The 24852-nt window shown below is 36.8% G+C and overlaps 1 protein-coding gene and 1 long non-coding RNA gene across 13 annotated transcripts in view; one reads left to right on the top strand and one right to left on the bottom strand.

Annotated features, from left to right (window-relative positions):
• Positions 1 to 5928: 5928 nt before the first annotated feature.
• Positions 5929 to 24852, top strand: part of LOC136856566 (uncharacterized) — a 44160-nt gene continuing 25236 nt past the window's right edge. The window contains exons 1-4 of one of the 12 annotated variants that reach the window (XM_067134426.1): positions 5929 to 6053; positions 6221 to 6667; positions 7243 to 7914; positions 21265 to 21496. The gene's annotated coding sequence lies outside the window, so the exon portion shown is untranslated. Of the gene's footprint in view, positions 6081 to 6220; positions 7915 to 21264; positions 21497 to 24852 lie in introns of all 12 variants that reach the window. The other 11 variants (XM_067134425.1, XM_067134432.1, XM_067134424.1 and 8 more) reach the window with 11 other exon arrangements.
• Positions 9480 to 10746, bottom strand: LOC136856567 (uncharacterized). Its single transcript, XR_010858404.1, has 2 exons — positions 10616 to 10746; positions 9480 to 9634 (listed from the first exon to the last, which is right to left on the bottom strand). It is a non-coding gene; the product is annotated as an uncharacterized lncRNA (long non-coding RNA).

Genomic DNA, 24852 nt, shown 5'->3' with positions numbered 1-24852 from the left:
TTTTGGCCCTTGAGCCGCCCCAGGACGAAAAACTCGCAACAGACGAAAGTCAGCTTCCACTTGCACCGACGCCGTTAAGCACATCTATTGTTTTCCTTTTGAGAGTTTAGGTCCCACAATGTACCTATTTCCCTGCGATAGATAGGGACGCTGGATTGACAGGCCTTTCAGCTTTTGCATAAAGATTATTTAATGGTTTTATGTAGGACTAAGACAGAGAATTTGCTCGAATGCAAGGAGCTTCTTTGTTAATAAAGTAACACAGAAATGACAGTTCTACAGGTAATAAAAGTTACTCTTTAGAAGATGTTAACAGTTGATAGTGCGGTACTGGGACATACGATGAAATTGAAATTAGTTCTTCCAGATTAGTGGGAACAGAAGCAGTTTACGCAAAGAAGGGGATGAGACCGGAAAACATTTAGATAAAACTTTCTAAATGCAGTAACAGAAACTCGAGTTTATACAAGTTGGAAACATTGTTAGTTTGGTGGGAATAGCTTTGATTATACAGCCTAAGGAAGATGAACAAACATTACTACGCTTAACGAAAACTTCAGGTAATCACAGTGGAGATGAATTAACAGAGGCTAATTGTCATGGCTATTTTTCCTAACTCAGATACCAGAAATATCACTGACCAACTAAAGGAAAATTTGGACTTATGGTAGTAGTGGAATGAACAATAGTTAACTTCCAAGCGAGTCTTCTTGATATTTCTCACTTTTGGGCTTCACCCTTGAAGAAGTGATTTTGGCAAATTTTTTTTTTTTTTTTTTTGCTAAAAGTCTTCCTTTGGCCTAGCAGAATGCCGTGGTACATGTGGAATTCGTCTCCCGCCCCTATACTGGCCCCATGATCGTCAACGCCCCCAACACTCAGTTACTGGCTATCGGAAAATAGTGATTTTTTTATGCTCAAATGGTTATTTACCATGTTACTAACTCACAATAGTAATAATATCTCTTAGTAAATCATAATACATGTGGAATTCGTCTTCCGCCTCTATAAAGGCCACCCCTCCCCATGGCCGTCAACCACAACCCCCCTCATACTTGGTTGCTGGCTATCGGAGAATTATGCGATTGGTTATGCTCAAATGGTTATTTAGCATATTTAGAAAAGGAAAAAAAGAAAAAAAAGTCACCCAACTCGCCCCAACACCCGCCCCCCACAAGCAATAATAGGGAAAAAAGAAGAAAAACGCAAGAAAACAAGAGAGTTGTATGGTCTACCTCGCAAAAATAAGTCGAAGTCGTTTTCTATGATTACTCTCATAAGAAAGAATGAGTTTTGGGGGTACTATGATATAAAAATTTTTCTTTTTCCATTTTCAGAGGAAAGTCTCTATTTCTCCGATTTTTTTTTTTTTTTTTTTTAAATGGGTGTCATTTATTTGCGTGTTAAGCTTTTATGCCTTATATAATATGATTTTTAGAGGTATTAGGCTGTCAAGTGACATAATATCCACAAACTGTCAGAAGGATTTCTTTCTAAACAGAAGGATCGAATTTAGGTAAATTTTTCTATCTGCCTAACCATCGATTCGTCAGCAGAGTTTTCGCTAAAGGTGGTGCTCCTTTTTTTTCGTGTTATGTACTTATTTCCTGTTCGATTTTGATAATTTTTTGTATGCACGTTCCAGGTGGATATACAAGCATGCTCACATACCGAATTCTCTCTAAGAACAATGGTTTTTTGCCAGCACCAAAAAAAAATCTTGATTTCTCGGGGTGCTGAATTTCACGTTTTTCTTTATAAAATCATATATTTTCACTGTAGAATCATAAAAATCACAGAGAATATGCGTCATTATAGTAGTAATAACGCCTGAAAATTTCATGAGCCTGTCTTGATTAAATAATTTTTGGCAAATTTTTTTACGATTATCAGGGTTCAAGGGTGGAGGGGAACCTTAAAAGGCAGACACACTTTACGCCTCTTAGCGTATTTTGCACATGGGTACTCTTGGAGGGTATTTAAAACGAAAAAAAAAAAAAATCAGGTCGGAGATACCGATAACGATGGACATTTCCGATATTCACAAGAACAAGAACGTGAAGATTATCAGGAGCATTTTCGTCATTAACTACCAAGTATTCCTCTTACAATTACAAAAATACTCGTCCACGCTCGTAAAACATTCCTACTTATTTCTATCTTCCTTACTTTACTCATTCTTTGACGAATTCCTGTTTTCTATATTTCCTCTCCCGTCGGAAGCGTTTAGCATGCAATTTTGTTAATCAATGGAGGTGTGTCGTGTTAACTTCACGACCTTCCAATGTCAGATGCTGCGCCTGCGAAATTCTAAGTTCATAACTTTCAAATCATGGAAAAAATACTTAATTTTGAACGTTGCAAGAATCTAAATTTTATTGTCTTATTTTTACCTTTCTAACATCCGAAGTAATTGTTTATAATATTGCACAATTTAAAAATACAGTCAACTAGTGTAATCTATGACTGCGAGTTAACTCAGGAATGTAAACATGACATATTTCAAAGTTTTATAACTTCCTAAGCTTGAATAATTTTTCAACAAAAATTGTGGACTACATGTTATTTTATACAGAACTGAAAAAAATGCTTAATATTTTTACATAGATAAAAAAAAATAAACTGAAAAGGAAGGAGTTAATGATGGAAATTTTGCATTGTTATTACATCTAAATATTTTACTGCTGAAACGTATATAAGCATACGAAGTCGCAGCTACTGAGGTTTCGGAAATGATTTTCATCGTACGTCAATGGTCTTTGTTTCCATTTTGAGTTTCAGGTCAGTATTTTTTTTTTCGTGCCACTTAGGCGCATTAAATGTAAAAAAAAATCTTTCACTTCATTACCCTTAAGACGATCATGTTCTTAACACGTAAAAACATGAAAGCAAGGAACTCGATCAGGAAAAGAATGACGAAGGCAGATAAAGGAACAAGAGTAGACAGTGCGCGAACAAGGTGCAACAAGGGAGAACAACGGAGAGTAAATGAACTGTTTGTTAAACGAGTTGGACCCAATCTCGCCGCACGGTAAATATTTTAATTTTTTATCCTTTAAATCTCAGTAATTTTTCTTAATAATAGCATTTCAAATCCTTAAGCGTACTCAGCATACTATACTTCCAGGCATTCACATCATGACTCATATTTTGTACTTCAGTGAAATCATCTCATCATAACTAATTGATATGTATTTCCATCAGTGATGCATTTAATTCAAGATTTACCTCAACCTGGCTTGTAAAATATAATATATATATATATATATATATATATATATATCTATAATATATATATATATATATATATATATATATATATATATATATATATATATATATATATATATATATATCAGGATCACTGCAGCAAAACAAGTGTTTGAAGCACATCCGATTTAAAATTTCTGGAATAAATGTTTGTGGCCATTGGACCGAGCCAGCACAGGTGCTTGCATCATTAAGCAACCGCTTTTGTAATGGTTTGCCCTCGGAATTTAGAAAGCTAGTTATTGACATCTAATGAATACTTTTGAAAATTAGTTCCTTCTACTATAGTCTGACAGGTCGAACAAGAAACAAAAATAGCTACTGTGAAAAAAAGCCATAAGACTAAAAAATGTAATACTACGACATTCCTGAAGGTCTCATTTCCCGAAACTAATGACTAGGAGCGAGAGGAAGCAATTGACAGCCAGTTTCTTGCGCTTTAATGCGGGGTTATTGGAATAAACGGGGTTTTTAGTTCCTTTGAGTAGCTGCAGCTGTTGACTACCTATTTAAGGCGTCGGCTCACTTCCACATGCACCTGGAGAGCAATAGTCATCACGCCCTAGATGTCGCAGACGTCGGAAGAAGAAATGCGGTTTTTTCATTGCTTAAACCTGTCAACTCTAGCTTTCTCTTACAGCTGTTTATAATTATAAGCATTCAAGCTCGAAAATGCTGTTCTGAGTCCATGTGAAGGATTGACGAATCTCAAATGCTTATTTTTTACTGAACAAACCTTGTGCCAGCGATGTCATTTGCACCTTGGGCAGCTCATAGGATTTTCAATGAAAGCCAGATCTAATAGTGGCCGGTGACGCATGACTATTCTTGTCACTGAGAGACAAAGAAAACCTTCGTCTTGTCCAAAGAACCCAACACAATTCCATTCCCAGTCACAGCCCTTCAGACGCACAATCATGTTTCTGACCTCTTGGTCCTGGCATACAGACCTATACTGGCACAAGATTTCCATATCGCAACTTCTGCAAAGGGGAAAAAATAAGGGCAAATTATTCCCGTTTGATATTGCTTTATCTAAAACTCGATTTATGCAAGATGAAATCTGAGGGAAGTAATGGCTTTGACTCATCTACGAACTTCATGAAACATGGGTGCGGATACAACCGATATACTGAACGGCATGGGACGGCATTTAGGGGGCAAGACAAAAAAAAAAAAAAAAAAAAAAATGCCTTCTTCCCCAGTAGCTTGAGAGGACCAGCCGAAAAACGAAGAATAACCATGATGGAATGGAATACTGGTGAAAATAAGGCATTAATCACTTATACGCTGAAGTAAGTAAATCAATAAGTTGTTTATGGTGAAAGTATAAATAGGACAATGGCTGACTTAGTTAAGCCAGGTCACAATCAGTAAACCGTTCAGGATTCGTTTTAAGTAACATCAACCTTACCGTTTGACAGAGCAAGACTGAATGATCTAAGAAATGAAGTGGAAGCTGGGTAATTCATATATATATATATATATATATATATATATATATATATATATATATATAGTCTAAGATCCAAATCCATCCGAATCTATTTGGTCAGGAGGTCATATGGATCAATATGACCTCGTTCTGATATACCGAATGCAGGTTCGAATCCTGCTTTGGTCGTAAAAATTCTACATCTCGTTCTTTCTTAGAACACACACACACATACATTTATATATATATATATATATATATATATATATATATATATATATATATATATATATATATATATATATATATATATAAGAGAGAGAGATAAAAAAACAAATTGGTCATCCCAGCCACCGTGCTAGACTCCACAAAAATTCAGAAGAGTTCTTCATAATCGGTTTTGCGGGCTGTATCTTCTCTTCTTCTTTTAACGTGCTTTTATTCCCATTTTTGTATGGGGTACACGATGTTCTTTGAAGGACTTTGATTTGGCTTTGGGGTAGACCTGTGGTCTAGCCGGTTCCTTGAAACCCATGAAACTTTTAATCCGTAGGATAGTTTGTCAGTAGTCATAATAAATTCTTCATTGGGATTTCGATAATGATATGAATGTTGGGAAAATCTTGCTCTCTCTCTCATAGAGAGAGAGAGAGAGAGAGAGAGAGAGAGAGAGAGAGAGAGAGTGGCGGGACGGCGGGCTTACCAGATAGTTCATGAGATTAGTGGAATCCTGGTATATGTTGACATCAACAATAAATACGCTGAAATAAATACGCTCAAGTGGGAGAGCATTCCATGCATCGTTCCACAGCACTAGACCCAAGAGTGAGGATGTGGGCATCATACCCAGCGTTCAGGTTTACATGCATGTTAATGTTTATCTGCGAAAACGAATACTTTGAATTTACCTAACCTATGTATGCAATTTCTAGCCGGACAGTGAGCCTGATTCCATTACGTGAGGATGAATGGGTGTGATTTTGTCCTCTCGTGACGTCACTGAATTAAAAGATGTTTGGCGTAAGCAACACCGCCATCGCCCGCTACCCGGCATTTTATTTTTTGCAAGCCCAATTGAAGCATTGCGGTCACCAACAAATGTTAAGCATAATTGAGGGAATAGTTTGACCTAATATTTTGAAAAAGTGAAAGCGGCGATTCATGCAAATAATGTACATCATATACCTGTCGTAATTCAAAATAAAACAACTTGGTTTGAAGGTGACGGCAGTCGCAGCAAAGAATACTTCGGCTGGCAACGTAGAGCGAGCGATTGCGGGAGCTCTCCTATTCACATCACTTGTTGTCTGGCCAGTTGTAGTTGAGGTGCTGAGGCTAGAGGATATCAGTCTGCATCCGTATTTATTTTTAAGTCGTTAGTGATCAAAGTGGCATATTTGCGTTCTTCCAAATGATGTGGTGTAACGACAATATTAATAACAGCGCCGGGCTGTGTTTTTACCGACAAATTTTTCTTGCTGCTTTCTTAAATTTTATTTTATATATTTATTTCAGGTGGTGCCTTTTGTTGTAAATATGATAGCAGAAAAGATCTCTTGTGTTACTGAGAAGGATAACGAATACGAATGACAAAAGAGATAAACGGTTAAATGAACCACGGAAGAAATTACACGTGTTCTGAGTGAAGCAATGCAGCCCAAAAATTGATGTCCCAACAGGACCATAAACGACAAGACCTATCGCAGTCCAAGTCATGACTTAATATAATGTCGAGGAGATCCATTACGGCGATGCTAGTACTTGGCACTGCTGCCTTTGTGGGCACAGAGGAATGAATGCTGGTGATCCACACCGGATATGATGGCGCACAGGATGTCATAACCTCGAGTACCAGCAGCCACAGAATTATAGCGAAGTGGCGCCCTCGGTCTCGGGTTGTCCCGACGAAGCGGCACTGCCAGTGCCACGACTTCGTGTGTCTCAGCGCATGCGCATCTGCCAGTAATTATCACAGGGTGTTGATGGGATTTCAAGAGCCAGTGGGGGAAATTCAACTGTAGTGATTCTTATTTGTCTAGTTTAGTGATAAATGACTTTATACTCAATTTTAGTTATTCTTTATTCGTAATAGAAAGTGTCTATTTATTCAGTTTTAGTTGGGACTTTTTAAATATTTATGTGGCGAGGTGTAAAGATATGGGAAATCCTTATATTTCTTTATTTAGGTATTTCTACTTGTGATTCTTAAACAGAAGTTTCAGTTGTTTACAACACGCTTAAATAGCTATGCAGTGTAACATTTTAAAAAAGTACAGTTTACGGAAATATAATTATTTGCATTTTTTAGAAGTCCCTGTAAACATAAGAATTAATTTACCATTATGTAATAAAAAAGAAACCGAATAAGCAACATAATACCGATAACAAAAGGCAACTCATGACCAAATTTAATAACAACCCCACAGCTCCTCCTCTTCTTCTCCTCCCACTGAAGGCGGAAAGTGGTGCCTTTGGGTAAGTAAGTCCCTCAGGCCCTTAAGGGAGATTAATTCCTACCTCTGCTTCCCTTCTTAAAGGTGAACAGAGGAACTTATGATCCCGCTAACGAACTGCCGACCTACCGACGAGGAAGCAAATCATGAATGAAAAGGCTGAGAGAATTAGAGCAATGGAAGGGAACCCATAGAGAGAAGGCTGCTGTTGCGGAATGACAAATTAAATCAGTTTAAAAGATAAAGAAGAGAAACAAAGCTTGTCAAACAGACGAAATGTTCATTGATTTTAAGTAAGATAAAAGGGAAAAAATAGTGAATAAAGCAAAGAAGCCAGGCGCCTGTGAAATCAATAATGAAAGCAGTGAGAATATATGGCTGAATATTTAACGAAAGAGAAGCCACCTGCTCGTTTAATAAATCGATCAAGAGAACTAACTTCACGAAATTGAAATGCAAGCAATAACAGAAGGAAGAGTAACACTGGTGAAACTGAAAAACCAAAAAACTAAAAATTCAAAGAATGAATATTGAAAATATAAAAACAAGGCAGTAGTAGTCGTTTGTGAACTTGAGGAATATTTAACCTTAGGGAAAAAAGAGACCGACGACGCGTGTGGCATCAAAACGACGTAGCGTCTCCCGGAACAGGAAGCTAAAATATCTCGGAATATGAAACACACTTCCTGTAGTATGTTTCTACTAGGCGGTAGCCTTCATAAGCCTTCTTTAGTTTGAATCTTGACTGACAATTGTGTAAGTTGAAACATTTCTGTTATTACAGTTGACTGCATTTGGTCATTATCTTTTCAGAATGAATGTTATTTTGATTTTGCTAGTGCTTCCTTTTGGATCTCGATATTCACTTTTTCCATGAAAGAGTGCTCTTTGCTCTTGCGCCTACTGGATCTAAGCGTTTTATTTATTCCATGAAATGATAAACTTTGTTATGGCATCTGTTTGGATCTGTCTAATTTTTTCTTTGAAATGATAAACTGTGTTATTGCATCTGTTTAGATCTAAGTGTTTAATTTTTTCCTTGAAATGATAAACTTCGCTATTCCTCGGTATATAAATATTTAATCTTTTTCTTTCCACTGCAAGCTAGTTAAAAGTAGTTAACATTCATGATAGCAATATGTTGTCCTTGCAGTCATTATTTCATGTTGATTGGTATTTCTGCTATTGCTTCTACTAACACTGAACCCATTTTAATTTACTGTACTGTGTAATGGTACAGATATACTGCATGATGTTACATTGTAAGGAAATTGATCTTTAAAATCTAAGGAGAGAAGAGTTACATTCAGCATTAACAGGCGAATTGACATTTGTTGACTCAACTCAGAGAAAGTGTGCGAGGGAGGCAATCGAGCGGCTGCAGTTTGGTTTAGGTCTTCTCAGAGTCATCCGGGTAATTCAAAGACTGACGATCCCCGTTGCTGCCCAATTGCGCATCACGTCATTGCGGTTTTCGTTTGTGTTAGTTTTTCCACGTGCTCACTGGAAAATACGAGTGAATGGCTGATGTAAAGCTGATTAAATTCTTTTGTTCTTAGAGTAATAATGTTAATTTACAATACTGGAAATACATCAAATCTAAAACTTATGCTATAAAGTTATTAGTGTTGGATTTGCGTTGGTATTCAACACTAACAACACTAACTCTGTGAGAGAAAAACTGAACCCTTATATATATATATATATATATATATATATATATATATATATATATATATATATATATATATATATATATATATATATATATATATATATATATATATATATTGTACATATGTATATATGTATATATATACTGTGTATATATATATATATATATATATATATATATATATATATATATATATAATGTATATATATATATATATATATATATATATATATATATATATATATATATATATATATATATATATATATATCTCGCATTCACTATACCTTGGAGATAACTTTGTCACAGGAGAATTCTTCCCCCACCAAGACATTAAGATATATGAGATAAGAGAGAATAATAATACTACTATCTAGATGCACTGCTGTCAGTCTTCTTGCCTGGAGACAGGGGTCGGAGAATGGTACTGTGTCATAGTTGACACGGTGGGTATGAAGACTACTGACGTTTACGCTGCCTGGGAATTAGGGTAGGCCTGCCCTACCTGCTATTACATGATATTCCTTGGGTGTACGGGTCTTATTACTGATGAGGCCAGGTGATGTCTTCCCACTGGGAGGCAATTGAAGTGCTGATTTCCATTTTTAGTGGTAAGGTACGATGGTATTGAAGAAAATCCCTGGTACTCAGTTCGTTTCTTTATTACTCATTACATCGTGCCAAATTTCTCCCAGGTCTAGTCTCCCGGACTTGGTTAATTTACATAGTCTTCAGAACTCCTGGACTAGATCCAATTTACATATTCTTCAGGACTCCTGAACTAGGTCCCTGGAAATATTCCTTTTATTTAATTTTATTTCAAGAAAACAATACAAGTGAGTAGTTTAAAACAACAAAAATAACTCTCTATATTGAGAGATCTCAAAAAAAAAAAATATGAACTACATACTATGGGAATTGCTTTTCCTTCACAACGGAATAAGTATAAAAAATGGAGCAGCCCTGGAATCAATTAATTTACAGTAAGGTGTAAATCATTTGATACCCTACTCCACACAGTACTAAATGTTTTATACACAAAATATGTCAACGGATAAGACTACCTGAAAGATTTCTGAGAAACACTTAAACTAAAACGAGGTAAAACTAGGCTAAGGTGCCTTTTAACAGGATATAGTCTAGGCTAGGCCTCTTCAGAAATCGTTAAGGATAGCCTATGCAAAGTTTACATGGCTGATTTTTACTAGGTTACAATAGGCCACAAGTTAGGTTAGTTTAATGAGGGTATAGGCTAAGTCCTATGTAATTAAGTTTTCATGAACTTTTATATATATAGCCTAAGCTATTTGTAACAAAAATTGTCATAATTCCTCATTCAAACAGAATTAGTCTAGGGTAGGCCTTCTTAAATTACTGTATAGCCTAGTCTAAAATCGTAATTGGCAGTGGAAACTTCCATGAGGGAGGTAGGGGTAAACCCAAGATACCCTGTCGGACGGCCATTTTGTGGCACCCTTTTGGCACTGGTATCTACAAAAACCTTACATAAACAAAATACTTACAACTATCTTTTTCTAACGTTCTACAACCCTATCAAACGCTAAGTTACAACTCAAACTAACACAGCAAAATATCATGACAACTAATGAATGTGAAGAATATTTCACGACTACGAAAATTTTCACATTAAGGCGTTGCAATCACGTTTGACTGGGCATGCAACAACGCTGCACTTTAATCTTCGTCTGCTGCTGTTCTTTCATGATACTGATCTGTTCCAACTAATGAACTAACGGTAATATTATGACTTTAAAAGCTTACCTTGCAAGGGATAGATAATAACTTGTATTAATAATTTGGTAAAATAGCCAAAATGAAGGGTGGACCGCTTGACGTCCTTTTCACACCAACAGCGTTCTCGTCCCTTACATGTTTCTTTAGTGTTACCAATATGCAGACGAAAGATTCAGGACAGCGCTCCCACATTCAGAGCGAAAGAAAAACAAAACAAGGGACTGGCTACACTTCTATGCATTCGATGTCCACAACGAAAACGAAAACATTTTACAGTCCCAATCACTCTCACAACAGCAGTATAAAGATATTAGAGGAGGATGATGAATCAATTCCTAAACAAATCAATAATATTTAAAGGAATAATTTTCCCATTACAACTTACACCCAAGGAGTATTATAATTGACAAGTGCCTCTGCGCTGGACAAGATTGGAGCCACGGCCTGGCTTAGAACAACGATACGAGTATACAGCGAATTTGTGGCTTATTTGGGACTATGAAGAAAGTCACGCGTGTATAAGTGGCACATATATATACACATATATATAAGCATTTTTACCATTTATAGTTTCAGTAATTAAATTTCTATAATGTTCATACTATAAAAATTCGTATTATTTTTCAGTAGCGTATCCAGTTTTAACATAAGTTTCCCCAAGTGATGATTTTAGCAAAACAACTATGTTCAAAGATGAAATTAATAAGTTTAGCGTATTCGCATGTATCCTGACCTAAGACAGGCTCATTGAAAAATTTGACACTAATAAATCTATGAAAAAAAAATTTTTTATGTCAATAATTATTTTGTAGAAACTATATCTAACATGAGAAAAAAGTAACTCGCCGTTTTTTCAAACGGTAACCTCGGATGTACAGTACCTGCTGACGAGAATCATCTAAAATGATACGTTGTTTTTGATAAAGGGTGACCTGTCTTCAGGTATCCCTGGCCTAATTTTGACGTCTTTTTGAAGGAAAATCCTTCTTATGAAGGATTATTGTTCTCACCAGAAGCTCGCTTTCACACCTATAATTTATAGGGAAGAAAAATCATCTTCACGATAATCATGTGGAGGGCAAACAAATGACTGTCTTTTGACCTCTCGTTTTCGTCTCGTCCATCATTTGAGGGATTCAGGGTTCAGGATCAGGCAGTTCTCTGTTTTTATCGACGGCCGCTTTTCCACTCACACTGCCTGCCAGTTTCACTTTTTTCCTTTATTGAAGTCAGATATCGTAAAACAACCAACTTCAAGAAAATGAGTGAGTCTCTGTCTCATAAGTATAAGTTATAGTATACCGATATTAATATGAATAAATTTCTACCTCACTTTGGAATCGAACCCGGGACAATTACACCCAGGTCATAAAACTGTAACCTATAAGTATGTCGATCGCACTTGGTCAAAAGAGTGTAGGGAGGGTGAAGCGGAGATGCCAAACGTGATTCTTTAAAAGACGACTATATGAAACATATTTTTCTAACAATAATTGAGGGCAATTTTGTGACTAAATATTGCTAGAAATAGCCTATAAAAATATTAATCAAGACAAGGCAACACGATTCCTCAGGCATTATCAAATCTGCGTTTACCCTAAGGGGAAGATTATGATGAGGAGAAAAACAATTATAGCTTTGGGTCAGTAGTCCCGGGTTAGTCCTTTGCATTAAAGGACATCCGTATTTTACTGTCGAGACAAAGTTTGGCAATTTGATAAATATAAGAAAAAAATCCGTCCAAAACGAAAAAACTGGAAAACAACGACCATTACAAATAAAGGAAAAGATATAGATTACGTGAGGAAACATTCCAAAATTATGAATTACATGCCACAGTATTGTTATTCCTTATAGGAAAGAGAATGTTAATTGGTAGTTAATATTTAAATTTGATTTAATTTTTGCTCATATACAGTATCTTCATGTCTGATAATAACTTACCGTTTTCAAAAGCAGTGCGAGCTCTAGACTCTGCTGTTTATAAGAAAAAGAAAACGAGGAAATACAACATAATGCCCAGTTTATTTGGCAAAGAAAGACCAGTTGACAATTCTGTTCGCTGTTTTGTATCCTCTCTGATCTTCTCATATAGTAGGGGCTTCATTGTTACCTCTTGCTCTTGTTCATCCTCTTCATCAACGTTACCTTTAGTTTCACTATCATCATGTTTGCTAAAATCAAATCAGAACCTAGATAAAACTTCTTCCGTATCAGGCATTTCTAAGTCACTGTCATCCATATCTGCTGTTTCCAAGTGATTATTCTTTTCTGTGTCCAAATCACCAATATTTCTTCCCCCTCAGTCCCTTCTGCCACGACTAACGGTTTATGTTCCTTCGAATTAGAGGAATTTGTTTCTGGTGATACAAATTCATTTCTAGGTATAATGTGGTTCGGATTCCACAATAAGCTGTAGGTCCTGTTGCTAGGTAACCAATTGGTTCTTAGCCAAGTAAAATAAGTCTAATCCTTCGGGCCAGCCCTCTCTAGGAGAGCTGTTCATCAGCTCAGTGGTCTGGTTAAACTAAGGTATATATCCTTAACTTGACGGTAGATAACCTGAGCATCACTTCCTTCCGGCCTCAGTCTATACAAACCACAGTTCTTGTTCAGCACTTCTTCAATTACCCATTTCTTTTATCAAATTTGTCACCTAGTTTCGCTCTTCCAAATTCTTTTATTTTCTCGTAATAAAACCTTTTGTCTTACCTTCAAATCACTTTCTCTGGACTTTGCTAACACTGGCTTTGCTTTTGATACCCAGTTCTTTTGTGTTCCTTCTAACCAAATCCCAAAATTCATTTTTACAAACAATTGTCAGAGGGAAATGTGTCTGACCGAGCCAGGTGGAGGAAAGCTGTCAGAAACATCGACCCCATAAATTAGTGGGAAAAGATGCAGAGAAAGAAGTAGTTTTGCATTTGCATTCTTACTTAACCAGTCTCCGTCTTGAAATTTGCGTTTATCTTCTAGATACATGCAACTCTAGATCGAAATAGATGGTTCTCTTCCTAAAAACAAGAAATACGGAGAAAATTCTGTCACCGAATGAGGTGTTACGTAATACGCAAATACTAAACTCTGCAAATATAACGGCCATTTATTCCTCTTCTCCTCCCCCAGAATTCCAAATAGTCCGCACAGTTCTTTTCATTCTTTCCACTTGATCATTTCCTTCAGGGTGAAATGGAGAAGTGCGTGATTCGTTACATTAAATCTTTTGCAGACATCCTGAATGAGAGCACTTCGTTGGATATACCCACACGTATTTGCTAAACAGGTTACTGAAAACCAAAGTGTGCTCCTTTCCAGAGGTTGGTCTTTCCACCGAACAAAAATCTATCGTCATAATTTCCAAAGGCTGAGAAGTTACCACATGAACAGGAATGGTATTTTTATAAAGCATTTCATCTTTTGTCCTCAAACAAGTTTCACAATTTCTATTGAAATCCGTTACAAATCCCTCCATGTTGGGCCAATAAACCTTAGATGTAGCAATTTGTAAGTTCTATCTATTGTTTGTACCCTGATGCCCCAGTTTATCATGAGTTTCGACTAAACACCATCTTAAATGAACAGGAACGGCTACTCTATATTTCACGCCACATGACTGATCCATATGAGTCTTATAAAGAATGCCATTTCTTATCACAAGACTCTCTCTTTTTTCCACTTAAGTAAGTCAGGTTAAAAAATGTTTTCTGACTCAGTATTTTCTCCTTCTATCCATTTCCTTATAAACTATAAAACTGGACCAGCTTCCTTTTTATTTACAACATCCTCCCACTCTAAAATCTCATATTTACTTATGTCACAGGTCGGAGCAATATCCAGGCTGTATGAAGATACTATGAGATATCTGAAAGGTTTTCCATCTCTAAGGCCAAAACAGGACTTGAGCTAAGACGTGGAATATTAAATAGGTTTATGTCATGGGTGTTGGCACCTTGCAAATGCAGAATCATAATTATGTTCAATCAAAATGGGGAAGAGACACTAGTGAGTAGAAGGCAGAAAACCCTATCAGCCTAAGCCATTTACACCTAATTAATTGTTTTCCTTGCATAATGTATTAAGCCGCAGATTTGTAATACCTAAGTATCGCTTTATGCGTAATAATTACAACAATAAGACATCCAGATCCATTGCCATCACCTCGGAGCATGTATTCATTGATCCAGCAATCAATAAACATGGGATTAAATGAGCTCCTTACCGGATCTAGGAAAGAATCAAGCCTTGTAACGCCCCACTTTGAAGACGACCTGCGAGGCAGCAGCAGAAGGAACTGAAGAGTCCACAGCAGAAAACAGTAATAATCACTGCAGCAGTCGGATGCATAGATATACTGCCAGTCCGTGATGTCGACAACTATACAGCCTCAAGCATAAACTAATTGCAGTCACTAATGCTGAACAAAAAGCTCAAGCTAGAGTCGTGAAAATAAAATGTGAAGCGCACCACTTCACTCTACTATACGAGAGTAGTAGTTGGCTTTCCCTGTCACTGTCAACAACCAGAAATTCACTGCATACAATCCTTTGCGTCGAAATTCTTTCTTGCTCTGCGCAGGAAACAACAGCAGCATGTAACCTCCGGAAGATCAGCGTGAAGTCTCCTCAAAAGTCTTGGAGGACAGCCTTCTGTAGAATTCACTGTGGAGTACTTTCAAGAGTTCCGAGTGAAATCCCGTCAGGGGTCCCCTGCACTGCCTTAGAACCGCCTCGAGACAGACTCTTCTTGTGACAGCCAAACACCAAACCACCATGCATGAAAATAAAAACTAAACAACCTCATGGGTGTGGTACCTTAACTACTTAACAGTCATACGTGGAAAGAAAGCATAAAGTATTCTTCATTTCTAGAACAATAACAGACAAAGATTTCTTTACGTTAACTTTACTGTAAAAAAGAATTTAATTATATCTTCATTACAAATCATTACAAGATTTAAGAGTACTAATCCCTTTTTGAGTAAAACTATCAACAGCTGTTTGTGAAGTTTCTGATTCCCTTAGACTACTGGTTATTTCACTTTCAACACTGGGATAATAAGCAAAAATTATAATGTTTTCTGGCAATCACTGCTCTTGGAATGTTATACTTATATTGCAAAGCAAACAGTCCATTTACTGGACTAGGAAGCTTCCATAGAATTGAATACTCAGGTGTGTTTCAAATTGAAAGAGCGAAGAAAATGAGAGTAAAATTGCATCTTATTTTATAAGCAAGGAAGTAAACAATTGGCACTAATCTTTCCACAGTTCCCTCGGGCCACTCCATGAGCAAGAACCAGGATCACATATGGCCCACTGATGATAATAACAAAATCAACACATTGCAGTAGTAATAAATTAGGCAATGCATTCATCCTTTGGTCGAGTGTAGGCCTGAAATCCCATAGTATGGGAGCTTAAAATACTAAAACTGGTTGATAGTCAAGGCCCCAATACATTGTCAGTCATGATTGTACTGTACAATTTTGGCGATGAGCCCAGTGTCCTGCGTGAATGGGTATGATAGATGATATACGGAAATGACTAAATTCAAACATGGATTTTTTTTTTAACTCAGTCATAGTGGTTACACAATCCAGAATGATAGTTTCTTTGTGAGGCAAAGAAAGCTCTTTTCGGAAAATGGATAAATGTTTCCTTGTCCATACGCAATAAGTTCTGGTAGTGTGCGGCGTAGAGATACCCAGTTTCTGTAGAAAGTTTTCATGTGTGAATTTATTTCTTTTTCTCTATCACTCCTTCATCTACACCTTTCTTTTCTTCCTTTCGGCATCATCTGAAGCCAGAATAGCAGCTATTCATGCAGCCACTTTGCTCATCTTTACTGCGGAAACCACAACAGACAACTTATGGTTGTGCAATCTTACTGAGAGCGTGTGAATAAAACAATGAATGGGCACTTCCAATGTTGTATAGATCCTTAAGAAAGATAAGGGCGCTATTTGTCATCCTAAATTAGTGGAAGTTTGAAAGATGAAAACGCTGATGACGAAAGGGACACTGCAGTTATCAGTAAGAAACAAGAGTATGAGGCGGTTTTATATGTTGATTTTGCACATTTTTTTTCTAATTCTTTAGTGGATGATAAATTGCCACCATGGCATAATCTCAAACAGAAAAACTTATATTATATTGTGGATTTAATGCTCAGTATTTGCGGACATTTTTCATCCAACAAAATTGATTAAATTTGCTCATTTTTCATAATTATTTTTTATCGGGTAATTCTGTCACTTGGCATTCAGAGATCATGAACTTGTGTATTCCAGAAACCAGATTGAAGGATTTTTCTTTTCCGTTTGATGAGACGTAGGTTAAACCATCTCGATTTGCTGCTCATTGCAACATTTAGGCCTATCCTACAAGTGAATATTTGTCAAATCAATATTTTAAAACCATCCCCAGATTCAATTTTGTGGCAAAACATCTGCCTCGTCCATTCCACAGGCTCTGCTTTGTGCCTGTCGTTCACTTGCTCCCTCTCATTTACGACAAATCTGTTAACTCATTTAAAGAATTTGTTTGCAAAGTGGAGATTCAGCATAATCTGATGAGGTTTACGTAAAATATGGTCTTCATATTCAAATGTATCTGTTCCATGCAATATTATAAACTCTAGCTTTATAGTGAGGAATCTAAGTTGAGCATTTTTGATATTTATCTTTCTCAGAGTTGAGGGTTATCATTTCTATGACAAAATTTTAGGTACAAAATATACCACTTAGTAATTTAATTCATCAAAGAAACGCAGTGGCGTCTTCCTAAATTTTTCAAATTTTAATTCCATGAAAAAAATAAATTTAGATTTTGATATGCACACCGCTCTAGAAAAATCTGAGACAAATAAATTTTGCTGGGAAATCTAGCTAACGCCTGTTCAATGAACTTGTGCGGAACTTCGTTTCAGAGCTTGCTTCCGGAGCTGATCTGAAAAATGGTTCAGTAATTAGCAGGCCGAACATTTAATTGTTGAAACTATCACAAATGCAGAAACCGAAATAAAATGCTCTTTCAACTTATTTATTTTGGCTTTCAAACTGAAATATGGTTCTATCTCTGCAGAAAGATAAGTCAAAGTATTTCATAATTGTTTATTATTTCAAACAACACTTCTTCTTATCGGCAAAGGTGTTCACTCCTTAGCAAGAAATCTGTCTGCACAAAATCGTACTACAGTACATATCAGTTAATTTATTTAGTCTTTATCTATTTCCTTCATTCTTTTTATGTTATCGCAAAACTTACTAACAATGACATAACCTAAGCTATAGTTTTAAACAGTGCATAGGCTCCCCTCCCCTCCTTCGCTCTCTGTGCAACACATACAGAAGTCTAAGGAAAAGTTCACTAAAACTAAACACAGACGGTATGTTTTGAAGCCCTTTTTTTCGGTGGCGAGAGGACTAATATTCCGGATCTTGAGACGGCCCTCCACAAATTCGTGAGATCGTTGAAGCTGATCGCGCGTGACCTCCGGAGGCTGGTGTTCAGCACCCACCACCAGTTGCGAACCTGTCGGCTGAGGATAATTATTGATCGTTCGTCACCTCTCAAGAAAAAAATGACATTCAATTTATTTCCATGAATGATGCATTTATTTTATTCTAAGGTCAAACGAAAGCCACAAGTTATCCTTATCACTTTCTCATGATGTCATCATTCTACATCACTGTTATTTATCGGCTATAAACTATTTTGCGGATTCACTACATGTCTCAGTTATACAGAACGAGCACCCATTCACATCGAACGGGTCAAAAGACCATCAGCTGATGGATCAAGCTTTCACGGGGTAGAGAGAGAGAGAGAGAGAGAGAGAGAGAGAGAGAGGGAGGGGAGGGGGCAAATGGAAGGTCGTATAGTGGGAATCCGATGCAATTAACAAGTAAATTTATTACATCAGTGCGAGAGCTATAACTATTTATTTTAGAAGGCTCGCTAGCAATTTAATCAGCATTTCCTTAACTGAGCTTAATCATGCCTTCTTGCAGAATACACCAGTGAACAGCTCAACACTAAATAATTCTTAAGAATCTACTAAAAGTTCGATGGGGGTCTAGGCCATACAAGGAGAGAGAGAGAGAGAGAGAGAGAGAGAGAGAGAGAGAGAGAATAATCTCTCTTAGAACTGGTGTATTAGGCCATTACAGTAAACGGTTGCCCTTTCATTATTCAAATTCCGTCTTTCAAACCAAAGATTTAAACACTGGCTAAACTCACCAGTGGCAAGTTCATTACAACATCTGTCGACATTAATAGTTCGAAATAGACATAGTATTAAAAAGATGAATAAGGAAGAGGGAAGACTTCGAGTACCCGATGCTATCGAAGAGAAGAAGAAAAAGAAGCAAAAGCTATGCAAGGACTGTTACAAACATCCCAGACCAACCAGTCCACGTGGGTGATACCATCAGCTCACTCCCGCTCCTGAACTCAAATTAGCTGGGCTACACAACCTTCTTAGCTTCATTAATACCAAATATAAGAAAACTTTGGCATGCCGGGTAAACACGACAACCCAAATTCTACTCTAAGACGTAACGTAAAGTGTAATCACGCTTAGCCCCAGATTAAGCTTGATCCAACTACCAGCCTACTTAGTTGTATAGACAAATAGGCCTATATGAGGTAAACGTGGCATGCTGCACACATTCATTTATTTGAAAAATCAGTTAGCAAGAGGCACGACCGGTCCGGCAAATTTAGCTACGAGAGAATGGTATCAAACAACTAGCGATCTACTGGCTATAGCAGCCGACGGGTACGGCAATGGCAAGGCCACATGACTACAAACTATAATATGTGGCTGTTGGTTCCCACGACCATGTAACAAGCTCTCATCCATGGGCTCACCTATGACGATATACCACAGACATCGAGGCCTCTCCTCTTGTCTTGTTAGGCTGCGCTAAAATCAAAGTTGACCCGTTTGCAAAAGTGAACGAATTTCTGAGAGCCACTTCACTCGTTTTGTAATGCTACCCAAGTTATCACTTACAGTGTCTGTTTTGATTTGCACTAACTCCCTTGCGTTGGCGTTATCTTGGTGTAAGTGTTTTAGTCCATTATTGTTTTTATATTTTATTTTTAATTCTTTAATTTTTGGTCGTAGACCACTGGCTTGCCTTATCACTGAACATAAAACAAAGTCTAAAAATGATCCATCAACCAAAATTTCTTTGAAGGGAAACATTTTAACCTCCTCCATAACCACTGAGAAATGCGTTCTGGAAAACGGCAACATACAGATTTAGGTCTCAAAGGTGTCACTGTTAAGATTTCCTAATGGTTTCAAGTTTAGAGCGGTTTTAATATCATTATCGGTTAAAGGAAGCAGTTATATGGAAGTAAAAATATAATTGATATTTATATAATTTAGCAATCACATGACTTTAAAACGATAAGAAATCATGATAGATATTCCAAGGTCACTGCAGTGGCGTAGTTGGCATTCCATCAGTGGGGGTGGGACGCCCTAAGTGAGGCCGAGATATTTTTTGGGGGTCAAAGAAAATGACACAAAACGAATGTACCAAATCTGTAATTAGCAAAATATACTATTCTCAAATGTATTTATCCATATGAGTGAAGGAAAATAATAGTATTAGTAATTAGTAAACCTGCATTTGAAATTATAGTGCTCAATTTTCAATTATTTTTCAACTCTCACCATATGCAAATGCATCAAATACTGTAATGTAAATTTCCTCACAACCTTATATTCAGCACTAGCCTCATTCCTACTATCAAGTTTTAATTTTCAACTATAGTATAATATCCTTGTCATGTAAATATATCAAAATAGTGCACATCATTAATAACACGAGAGACTTATGACCCTCCAAATCTCTTCAAAATGTCAACCTATCCCATTCCCTCTTCTTCATCTCCTCTCCCTGGAAATTAACTCTAAGCAGCTTCGGCAAATTGCATTGCACTCATTCAAAACTGAAACTATAGTTTCAATCACTTCATACATAAGTTGATAACATTAAGTTGGATCAAAATATCATGAACAAACATGTCGTTTGTGTTCAAAACCTATACCTATAATTCTGCTTTTGACCGCCAAAGGGTTAAAGTTTAGCTACAAAGGGAATTTCAACTGGGGGGCCAGTGGGGAGGGGCCAAGCGTCTGACTGGGGGGGTGCAAGGCCCCTCCCCCATAACGATGCCACTAGGATTTTGCTGAAGACTGTGAAATTTATTTTCTCTAATTTGGACAGTCACTAGATCTCTATTTGATACCTTCAATTCTGCTCTTGTTATTCATACATGTAGGGAAATGATTGTTCAATATCTTCAACATGCTAATACTGGCCTCTGGAAACGTGGACGTTAAAAATTAACAGGTCGGTAATACTTCAGCTGTACGCACGAGAGAGAGAGAGAGAGAGAGAGAGAGAGAGAGAGAGAGAGAGAGAGAGAGAGAGAGACCATGTGCCTCAAATTATCTGATTAAGTAACGTAACCAGGCGTTAAAGATATTTTAATAAGTGCTTAATTAATCCCTTCGTAAGGAGATGCTGAGCGAGAACCACGCTCGCTTTCGCTTTTAAAGCTGCAGAGTAATTCCCAAGCAGAAGCTCGCAGCCTTCAGTCCCCACAGGCATCTGCTTTACCGATTCATCTAACCTCGCGTTGCTTTTTCCTCAGAATAAACACGCCAGCTTTAGTCGCGCCTCGTCGCAAGATGAACGTCAGAAAGAAAAACCGCAGGTAAAACCAAACAAGGAGGCGCCTTAATGAACAGTAATATAGCGACTCAACAAGAAGGAGGAAGGAAGACAGAACAGAGAGAGCGAAGAAAAAAGATAAGACAAACCGCTGACGCGACAAACCTAAAAGAGAAAGAAAGCCGCACGACATTGCTGAGAGCATGGCAAGGGTAAGTGCAGTTCTTTCTTCGATCCTGAGAATGTTGTAGGACTTGCGTGTATGGCATCGTCACGGGTTATTCTCTTTCTCTCTCTTTAGAGGTCAACACCCACATTCGCTACTGTCACACCCGCCAACGCTGTAGCAAGTTTCTTTCATAATGCTCGCCACCTGCGAAGCATCAACGTTCGCGCGCACCTGTTCTTGTTGCCCGTTTGTCTCTTGACGTTTAGAAAGGCATCGGATTTTTCTCCTTTTTGACAGCGCACTCGCGATTTGTTTCCACCTTTGTCCGTTGACTGAAGTGCTTTAGTAACAAATTAATATCCTTCCTTTCCCGATCACACACACGCACACATATTATATATATATATATATATATATATATATATATATATATATATATATATATATATATATATATATAATCTCGAAGGCGAAGGAAAAGGCACCGTTATTACTACTGTAATAGTTATACAGTAGTTCATTATGGCCACGTTTCACGACAGCCTCTGTCCAACTGTTTATCGATTAACCTTTGTTTATGTTTTCCTTCTCTTGCCCATTCTTGCTCTTGCTGGGTTCTTGTGAAAACTTATGTTTTAGTTTTATTACTTCTGCGCTTTAGGTGTGTCTTGTGCCTATTCCCCGTGCTTTTAGTTGCCTTATAATAAGTTTGTATTTGTCTCGTAATATATGTGCATATATCGATGTTTTAATGTGATTTTTGTAAGAAAGGTTTTTAATGATTGTAACCTTGAAAGTGCGACGATAGCAATTGTCGTGAAACGCTGGCATAATAAACTATTTATAATAGCATCAATGGTGCCTTTTCCCTTCGCCTTCGAGATTGTATCCGAAGTCGAAACACACACACACATATATATGTCTATATATATTTATATATATATATATATATATATATATATATATATATATATATATATATATATATATATATATATATATGATTTTTTGTAACATTCACCCGTGACTTTCGACGACTTGGTTTACTGTTATCTGTGAAGTGAAATGGTTACGAGGACAAAGAAAACGGGCAACCCCTCAAAGAAAAAGTCTCGGCGAACTCGTCCAAACGTCCCTGTATCGTTATCTCCTAATTATCAGCGCAGAATAATGAGCAGCTGCGTGGATTCTGACTGTTATTATGACAAGATTCAACGTATTCATTTATCGCTTGCCTGACGGCTTGGCCGTCACTCTGCATTTTGTGTTAGCAAGGGTATTTCTTACAATCTGTGATGACAGATGTGAGGTTACCAAACATAATATATATTTTTATGACATTATATAAATGTAATGATACAGTGATATAATTATCAGTTAATTTCATACGTTGCAAAAATATTAGATTTGAACATACATACACATGTATATGTATATATATATATATATATATATATATATATATATATATATATATATATATATATATATATAAGTGAATGTTTGTACATTAGTTTGGCTTCTACAGAAATTCAAGCCGCTTGACAGACCCAGACAAAATTTTGTACACGGACTTTATGTCACTCCAGAAAGGTTTTTAACTCAAAATCAAACCTGTACCCCATGACAGATACACAAACACAGACAAAACAAATTAAATTTTCGTTTTTACGTCACCTTTTCCTTCAGCGTTACTGACTCTCCATACGCTGTCAGACGTATGATTTTATTGAACTCCTCCCACTGCAGACCCTATAATCAGTTTAGTATATCCAAAAAAAGTAAACGGTTGTTTCGCCGTATTAGAATTACTTTCATTCAGTTATAAGGCAATGTAATTCAAAATGCACGAGGCCATCATTTGACCCAACTTAATTTATGACAGTTATTAATATAATTGTTTATTGCCTCAATAAATTCAACATTGTAAACCTATACCGGTTTAAATGAGGTTTAGAATTCATTATCGGCAACAGAGTGGTGAGCTGCAAGATACAGCGGACGAACGATTGCCAGTTAACCATGTATACAGGCCTTCCCGAGCCCATCTCTGCACAATATAAATTTGATCGAAGAACTAAGTAACGTTTTTCTTACAATCACAAATACGCATGAAAAAACGAAGCATCAACTTAAATACGGTGATTCACACACTTTTCTTTGAAATAGACATCTGGCAACTACATCAACCCTTGAACTGCCAGACTTGGAAGAGTAACTGCCAGTCAACTCGCGCCTATTGCTGCGTTCCCGTCATTTAGGAAAATAAAATGTTTTTGGTTATTTATTAGAATGCTATATATTCATTTCTATCTTTTATCAACGTTTAGGCTACTTATTCAAAACAATAAATAACCGTTTCCCTTACATTCCTCCGCGAGGGGAATGCTTTTGTTTTTGATACCTTATACGACATTACCATAGGTACGGATTTGACCGTTAGTGCTCAACAACCTTGCTTTGCACGGGTTCATATACTGCCGTACGGACATGCTTCTTCTTCTTCTTCTTCTTCTTCTTTAAACGTGCTTTTTCCCATTTTTTGTATGGGGTAAGCACGATGCCTTCTTTCGAAGGACTTTGATTTGGCTTTGGGGTAGACCATAGTCTCGATCGGCTGCCCTGCCTGACATCGCTTAGACCCCGGTACATAGCGGTAATTTTTTGCTATCGTTCGGTGTAACCTTATACTAAATGTTACGTTCATAAATCTGATGTCATTGTAAAGTTAATGAGTTGTAATTTATTATGCTATGTTAAAAAGTCTCTAAAACCAATATAAAGTATACTTATCACGAGTTGAAGTTAGCCTTCGTGGAAAATGTTTTGCAACTTTTTTCTTAATTCACCAAAAATCGCCGGAGATACCGTATTTTTTTTTTTTATTCAGCACAAAAGCAAAGTAATTACCTTTCTTTTGATATGTAGCCTAGTTCATTACCATTTGTGTTAGGTGTGATATGACAAAGGGCAGTGAAACAAAGGCAAAATGTGTGAACGAGTTGTAGGCTATAGGTGACACCTGTTGGTTACTATTTTTAAAAAATTCACAAAAAATAGGTACATTGAAATATCTAATTTTTATTTACACGATGAGAAAATTCAATACTTTTCGTTTCCAATAAATTCCGCTGACTGTTGAGGAGGTAGAAGACTACGTGCTGCGACAATTCACTTAATAATGGGAAAGAAGCAAAAAGGCGTAAAAAATAGTCTAAATATTTCTGATTAAAAAAAGACGTATATTCTTATGCACTATTAATGTATGAATATAAATTAGAACCTGAGAGAGAGAGAGAGAGACAGTTTATAGGTTGTTATTCAGAGTTTTCCTGGACAGTGCCGGGTTGGTCAGCTATATATACATATATATACATATATATATATATATATATATAT

Source organism: Macrobrachium rosenbergii, chromosome 36 (assembly GCF_040412425.1).
Source record: "Macrobrachium rosenbergii isolate ZJJX-2024 chromosome 36, ASM4041242v1, whole genome shotgun sequence".
Classification (NCBI taxonomy): Eukaryota; Metazoa; Arthropoda; class Malacostraca; order Decapoda; family Palaemonidae; genus Macrobrachium; species Macrobrachium rosenbergii.
Note: the sequence above shows the minus strand (reverse complement) of the source record. Positions and strands in the feature narration are given on the sequence as shown.